This window comes from Nyctereutes procyonoides, unplaced genomic scaffold, assembly GCF_905146905.1.
Source record: "Nyctereutes procyonoides isolate TBG_1078 unplaced genomic scaffold, NYPRO_anot_genome, whole genome shotgun sequence".
NCBI lineage: Eukaryota > Metazoa > Chordata > Mammalia > Carnivora > Canidae > Nyctereutes > Nyctereutes procyonoides.
This window is the reverse complement of record NW_026575136.1, coordinates 37,008,360-37,016,414: the sequence shown is the minus strand read 5'-3', so window position 1 is coordinate 37,016,414 and position 8,055 is coordinate 37,008,360.

Below are 8,055 nucleotides of genomic sequence, written 5' to 3'. Positions count from 1 at the left end.
CTTCTTCAGGTGAGCTTCTCTCCTCCATGACAGTACTCCCACCTGCCTCTTTCTGCTCCTTCTCAGACTCCTTCAAAACTTCCCTGCCTCTGCCCAGATGGGAGATACTCAGAGTTTTGATCTTTGGGTTCAATGGTATCTGACCTCCTAATTCTCCTCACTGAGGCCACACAATCTTTAAAAATTGAATCTGATCATGTCCGTCTCCCGTTGAATGCACTCTTGGTGAGCCCTGAAGGCAGGCGGTCCACCTTCTGTCCACAGCCCCTGTGGAGCTCTGCCCTTGGCATGTGCTCTGACACTCGCTGGGTTCACAGGTCGGGGAGGGAAGTCACAGAGCCGAGAGCTACCTCCGAAACAGGCTGCTTTTAACTCGAAGACATAGAAAACCCTGACCTGAATGGTTAAAACAAAGAGGACAAGTTACAAAGACAGGGTGTCTGCTCTGAGAGTAGGAGGTGGCCACGGTACTCCTGCTCCCACGTTATCAGTGCTCCAAGTGATGGCCTTCCAGGACCAGTAGCAGAGCCATGTCTCCACCTCAGATTCCTTTCTCCACAAGAAGACCCTTTGTGAGAAGGGCACAGATGGGCCAGCGCCTGGCAAGTACCCTGTGGCCTGAGGAGCATCCTCATGCTGAAGACTCAGGGCCTAGCTCAATACCTCACAACAGATGTGAATTCAATACACATTTCTTGAATGAATGAAGGACTCTATGTCTGCTCATCTTGTGTATTTAATATATTATTAGAATTGTGATAGTGTCATATGCCATGACGTAAGTCAAAAATTAACATGCTAGGTTTTATGACTTGCATGTGGTTTTGCTGATACTGTGTGCACTTAAAGCCAGATGTTCCTCGTATTCCTTTATCCTCTGAAATATTGCTTAATATCATTCATTTTTTGGAAGATGGTTACACGCAATTGACATTGGTTGATAAAGTTGAGTCTATCCAGAAACTATCCCAAATTTGCAGTTCATCATGGACTGCTACATTTTGTAAGAAAATCTTGGTCAGAGTAAGAATCATCGTTCTAAGATTTCTCAGTGTCCATATACCAGGCAATGTAGGAGTTATACAGATTGCAACAATGACACTGTTCCGCCTTAAAACCTTAGGATGGAGCAGTGTGAAATCATACAACCACAAGGGAAACACCTTCCTGTGGTGTGAGAGGCAAATGGATTTTACGAACTCTATGCTTAGACACACAGTTCTTAAAAACATTGAATGAATTCCAAATGGTTCTGCTTCTGTTAGACTGCATCACATAGGAAGTATAACGACTTTGCTATGGATTTTAGACTTCTTTTTAATTTTATTTTCCAAGTTTATTTACTTTTTTTTTTTTTTTTTTTGCAATCTTGGACCCCAATGTGGGGCTTGCACTCACGGCTCCAACATCAAGAGTTGCATGCTCTTCTGACCTAGCCAGCTAGGCGCCCCTTGAATTTTAAACTTTTAAATGGTGTTAACGATTTCACTTTGTTATTGTGAGCAGAATTAAAATGAAGGAGAGAGACCAAACCAATATGTGTAAGTATTATATAATTCGACAGGACAAAGCCCTCCTGGTATTTCAGAAGGAATATAACGGGCATCTGCTCTGATCACAGCTAGCACAAGAAGACACAGACACACACATGCAACGGTGCTTTGGCTGCTGGGAAGTTACATGTTTCACAGTTAATGCATTTATTTGATTGTTTAGCTTTTGACTGGTAAATAATCTCCTAGAACTCACTGTCCCTACCTTCCTATCCAGGGCATTCTCTACATATTATCTCTGAGCTGGAAAATAGCATCTCTACGCATGGAAAGAATTACTTGTGTCTTTATGGCTTTTACCCTCCATCCTAATGTGGACAGGACCCACCCAGACAAAGCTCCCACCACATTTTGGAAATCATCGCTCTGTGTGTATTCACCAAACAAAATGTTTTTTACTTGGTTTCTGATAGTCTTTTTTCTCATAGTGTTAGAGAGGCAGACTTTTCACGTTCCCCTTACACACATGCTCCCTGTTTCCTCTCTGTTCAGTGAATCAAGACTAGAGTGGCCCTGAAATGAACAGGAGATTTGCCCCATTAACCTCCCCGTGATTCTGCACAGCAAGGAGGGTGAAGTAATATTGCACAAGGGTGTATAGAAACACATGAGTCAACGGAAATTATATTGTTAGAGGTTCTTCTGGAGCACAGTTTAGTTTTTATTATCCTTTTTGTATTGTAGGTAATTGAAAGAAGGTTTCATCAAAATTTTCAATCAGGGGGTGGGTATAGGTTGAGCACATAATTGTGTTTAAAAATAAGATGAAATTTCCCGTAAAGGTAAGAGTGGTTTAATGGTTACCTCTGTAATACTTTGCAAATAGGTCTTTTTAAAATGTTGCCTTTGTATTGTTCCAAAGAAATGTTTTCTACTATAGAAATATGAGTGAAGTCATGTTTTTATTATTTCCTAAAGCATATGAGATCTACAATTGAAGTTTGTTATCAGTTTGCCTAAAAGTTACTTTTCTGCTCCATCTGGGTGAAATCCCAATGTAAACAATTGATAAGCTCAATTGCAACTAAAAAAAAAAAATGAAGTGTGGGAGAGGGGTAGGAACGGGGATTATCAGTTTTCCATCCTGTAAGTATGGGGTAATTTACTTTCCGGAAAAAAAGACAAAAGGAACATACAGAAAATGACTTCCTTTTAAGGATTTCTTTATTTTACCAATACCCTCAATTTACTGAGGTATTATAACTCAGAAGCAAACCAGATGAAAAAGAAGAAAACCGCCGCGCTCCTTCTGTTGGGCCACTTTGCACGGTGCTCGCGCTCGACAGGGAGACTGGGGCTGAGTGGCAGCCCCTCCTCTTTGAATTTCCTTGCTTTTGTAAATTTGTCAGTCCAGCCATGAACTTTGTTTGAACAGAGTTTGGTACTTAATGGAGGATTGTATTGTATTGTAACTCACAGTGTAACACATCTTTCCTGTATTTATTTTAAATAAAGGCTTTCTAGGAGCCAAAGAGCTTAAGCCGTAGGAAATAAAGAAGTAAAGTGTGCGCCCAGACCCTGCGAATGCTCCATGTCCACACCCCAGAAGTTTCTGCAAACTCAGAACCACGGGGAGGCCTCACTGGCTACAGGAGGCCAGTGAGCTCTGGAGTCGGGATAAGCCCCATCCTGTGCCAGGAAGATTGGGGCACCACGGGGGCGGGAACCTGACCCTTGCCCCACAAAGAGGGGAGCAGGTGGGGTGTGTGGGGGGAGCAGAATCCCAGCCCGCGTTTCACATCGTGCTTGGGAACACCTACATCAGATGCTGAGTGGAAAGATCCTGAGTTCTTAAACGTCTGTGAATTGGGGTGTGAATCCCACATTTGCCTAGGCTTGACCTGCAATGACATCCCACCCAAACAAACCCAATTTTAAAAATCAGGGAAGAAAAATTGAATGGTTCTAGACATAGCCCACACTTCAAGAGATCTTGTACAACCTGGGATAACATTTCTGATGCCTTCGGATACTTTAAAACAATGTATTGGAGCAACGTGGGACTGTATAATGTCGATTCCATCAGCAAGTCCGTGGTGAGGGAGACCCCGAATATTAGAAAGAGAACGGACACGTGTCCACACTAATGTACTGTTTCACAGCTGTGATTTCACATCATCAGTCCTCCTCTTCACAGTAATGCTGTTCCCAGTTTTCGGATAAGGTAATTAATGCAAATTCTTACTGTATTGCAGGTTGATGTTTTTGCTTCCAAACTATGGTGATCATCACTGTCTGAATATTTTCTGGGTAAAAATAATGTTGGAATGCAGTCCATTCTATCATCTTTTCTTTTGAGAAAGTGTAGGAGAAATTTCACTTAGGTACTAGAATTAGGACACGCTATTTGTCTATAGAAACATGCGCTTCTCATTTTATAGGTGCTGCAAATTAGTCAAAGTTTAGTGATTCCCTCTTTGTTTTGGATGCTAAGGAGCTCAGAGGAAAACCTGCCACCTCTAAGAACTCGCAGGATCAATGTGCGCTTACCTTAAGCCTGGGGGAGGGTATCTGGACCTGGATTTCATTTTTTTATACTCTTATTTCCCTCACCTAATTCCTCAACTGCTTATGCTACCCTTCTGTATTTTATATATTAAAAGAAAAACAAGACAGAACAAAAAACACTGCTACCACAACAGTTCAAATCCTTTGAGAAACTAAAAGAGATTTTCCTAGAGACTCTTTGCCCACCCATTAGTAGGTATTCCTGCACAAATATGTAAGCCACGCCGTGTGTGTGTGTGTGTGTGTGTGTGTGTGTGTGTGTGTAAGGCCAACCGTGTTCCTCTGTGAGAGACAAGTGCCAGCTTGGGTTACATAGATGGCACGGGAGGTGTAATATAACTTACACAGGAGCATGAGCCTCGGTATGAGAGGTTGTGACAAGTTCTTAAGAAGACTACGAGAAAAGACAGATTTGGCCTCGTCCATCCATAGAATTACTTTGAAAAGAGCCCAGGCCATGGTGGTCTGGCTGGCGGGTCAGTCGACATGAGGGTTGGTGGTGAGGGCCAGGGTGGTCCCCTGGGTGCTGGTTTTGTCCCCTGCAACCCCGGCCCGCACCTGCTTTGCAGACCAGGTTGGGAGTACATGCCAGGCTGGTCCCTTGGCACCTGTATGAAGGGATGACAGTGGCACCTGCCTCCGGATTATTGTAGGATAAAATGCGATAAAATGTAAGCCCACTGAGGGTTTTCTACACAGTGAGCATATAACAAACATTCCTGACTCTCAGCACTGACTCTTAGGCCAGGGTCAGAGTGTGCAAGGTGGGATGACTGGCTGATGGGGTGGGGGGGATCCACCGAAGGCACAGGTGCTGAGGATGTAAAATCTCCTGAACTCTTGTCATCATGTGCTTGATTTATTTATATTTAAAGATTGTATTTTTAAGTGATCTCTATACCCAACGCGGGGCTCGAATTCCTCCCCGCAGAGATAGGAAGCTACACCTCCACCAACAGAACCTGCCAGGCGCCCCCTGTCATCTTGTGCTCTAAATCATGTCTGCACACTTGAAATATTTTTTTAATTAAAAACTCTTTGATTTTTTTTAAACATTTTAAAACATTCTAAAATTAAAACATTTAAAAACATTTTAAAATGTTTAAAACTTTTTAAAAATGTTTCATTGCATATGAAACTTGAAATTTTTTTAATTAAAAATTCTTTGATTTTTTATGGGGATCCCTGGGTGGCGCAGCAGTTTGGCGCCTGCCTTTGGCCCAGGGCGCGATCCTGGAGACCCAGGATCGACTCCCACGTCGGGCTCCCGGTGCATGGAGCCTGCTTCTCCCTCTGCCTGTGTCTCTGCCTCTCTCTCTCATTCTGCGTGACTATCATAAATAAATAAAAAAAATTAAAAAAAAATAAAAATTCTTTGATTTTTTAAAAAACATTTTAAAACATTTTAAAATTAAAACATTTAAAACATTTTAATATGTTTAAAACTTTTTAAAAATGTTTCATTGTATAAAATGCTTCAGTAACTTAACAGTGTTAATGTTCCCTCTTAACACTATTACCTACCATACAGAGAGCAATGCAAAACAAGAGCACAGGAAAGTGTGTTTCTCAGTGACTCGGTAGAAAAGAGACCCAGCTATTTGTCTCTTTCCACAATTCCACTTTGGCCACCCAGGTTTAATGCAATGCCGTGGTTTGATACATGTTTGGGGCACAAACACCTCAGTCCATTCTAAATCCAAATGCCTGTTGTCATCTTGGCATGGACGCCCCAGAGCTGCCCATGGTTCTATGGTTCTGACCCACCTCAGCTGCCTGGTACATGAACTTCCCTGTTCCTTTTGTTGGTTTTGATTTTTAATTTTTAGATTAAAAAAAAATCTGCAACTTTCATTTTTGGGGCAAGTTGTCTGGGTATAAGGGATAAATAAGCTGTGAAAATACAACCCCAAGAATGTTTGACTGAAATTCAGCCTGGGGTTTGCTCCATGTAGCTTCAGCTGTACTGGTCTCCATTTGGGAAGAAGATGGAGCTTTCCTTCCTATTTCTCCTGAAGCTGACAAGGAGGCAAAGACAAGCCAAGACAGCCACATACTGGATCATTTCAGGGAAGAGATGAAAAAGTGTTGAAAATTGATTTTGTGGAGACTATACTCACTTTGTTCATCAGTTAATTTGGTAAAGTTCTTGCCTCCATTTGTATATAAGCTCTGTGTCTTTTTTTTTTTTTTTTTTTTTTTTTTGTGCAGAAGACAAAATACTAGCACATGCTAGAGCATGGATGGACCTTGAGGATCTCACGCTGGGTGGAGTAAGCCGGACCCGAATGGACAATTGCTGTGATCCTGCTTCCTGAAGCCCCTTGGGGGTGGTGGCATTCACAGAGACACAAAGCAGGATGGTGGGCTCCTGGGGCTGGGGGGGTTGGGGAGCTGTTTAATGGGTATGAGTTCCAGTTTTGCAAGATGGAGAGAGTTCTGGAGTTGGGTGGTGGTGACAGTTGCACAACTGTACAACAACTGTAAATGTGCTGAACACTGGGCTGAATTGTACACTTAAAATGGTAAAAACGGTAAATTTTATGTTATGTATCTTTTGCCGCAATAGTCACCCCCTAAAACGTACCCAGCCTCCTCCATCGAGGAAACTTTCTGACATCTTAATTATGTCAAGGACCTCTTATTTCCTTGTTGTTCTAACTCTGCCCAACTCCTAAATGCTAAATTCTGCTTTCCTTCAAACTGTCTGTGGGGCAAGACACTTGCAATCTTGGCCAAAGCCTCTGACCAGGTGTTCCTCCTCAGCTTCCCTAGAAGTGTGCCTGGCCTGCCCACAGTCAGGGAGGTCTTGCAGGTCCCCTTGTGCTAGGATGGTTCTCTGGGCAAACTTTGCCTAAACATGCACATGTAATCAGTTACGCATGGTGAAATGAAATGAGATTGGGGGGCAGAGAAAGTCTATGGTTGTGCTATTGTAAGTAAGACAGGGTGATGTTAATAGGTCACAACTTCTCTGTTAATTAACAGACTATAGCGATCATGAGAAAATATAATAAGAAAGACAGTCCCTCTGCTAACACGGGAAATCATTCCTGAGAGGAATGTTTCCTGAATTTGTCCTTCCTTAAATGAATCCTGCTCCATGGACTCCTTCCTTTTTTATTCTTCAAACCATTAAGAACCACATCTGTGGAATTCTGTATCAGCTCGCTGGCAGCCAGCTGTTGCTGAAAGTCTTTCACTTAACTTGAAATTAAGAACAGATTTGAGGGCCCTCTACCTGCTGGGAAGTCCTGAGGTCTTTACCAGAAACTGCACATGGTAGCGAAACGTGACTGTGACCCCTTGAATCGTTGCTGTGTTTTCTACAATGCCCTCGCCACAACAGTGCATCTGCACTAACTCTATTACTGATGTCATAAATGACACCTTGGCCATTGACCAAATCGTACACATGACAATCAGTAAAAGAATATCTGTGTTGGACTAGTGTCCCGGGTCACCACAGAGCGTGCCTCTGAGCAGACGACGAGCAGATTGGGAAGAATGCGGATTCCTTGGAAAATGGGGGGCGGTGGGGAGGAAGATGTCTGTACCACGTGTATGGGTACGTATTACAGAGAATCTTGGAGAGGTGCTTTGCCGATTATTAAACTATCTGAAAACTCAGGTATGGCTTCGTGTTGAAAGCACCTTCAGACTTGAATACCTGGAAAAGGCGAGGAAACCTTCATACAAGTCTTGCAACACCACGCAGGTCTCCACCAGGACTAACGAAGCCTAAAGCACAGCCAGTCCAGGGCGCCTGGGCCCGGCAGCTGGGTAAGAGTGGTCTCATGCTTTCTGCTCAGGCCCTGATTTGGGGGATTTGGGATCCAGCTTCATGTTCAGCAAGGAGTAGGCTGGAGATTCTCTTTTTCTGGCCACGCCCCCATCCAAAGAAATAAACTAAAACAAAACAAGACACTGCCAGTTTGACTCCAAATTATCCAGAATGTAAAAGACCGAAGAAGAGAAAGCAACTTAGTGAGAA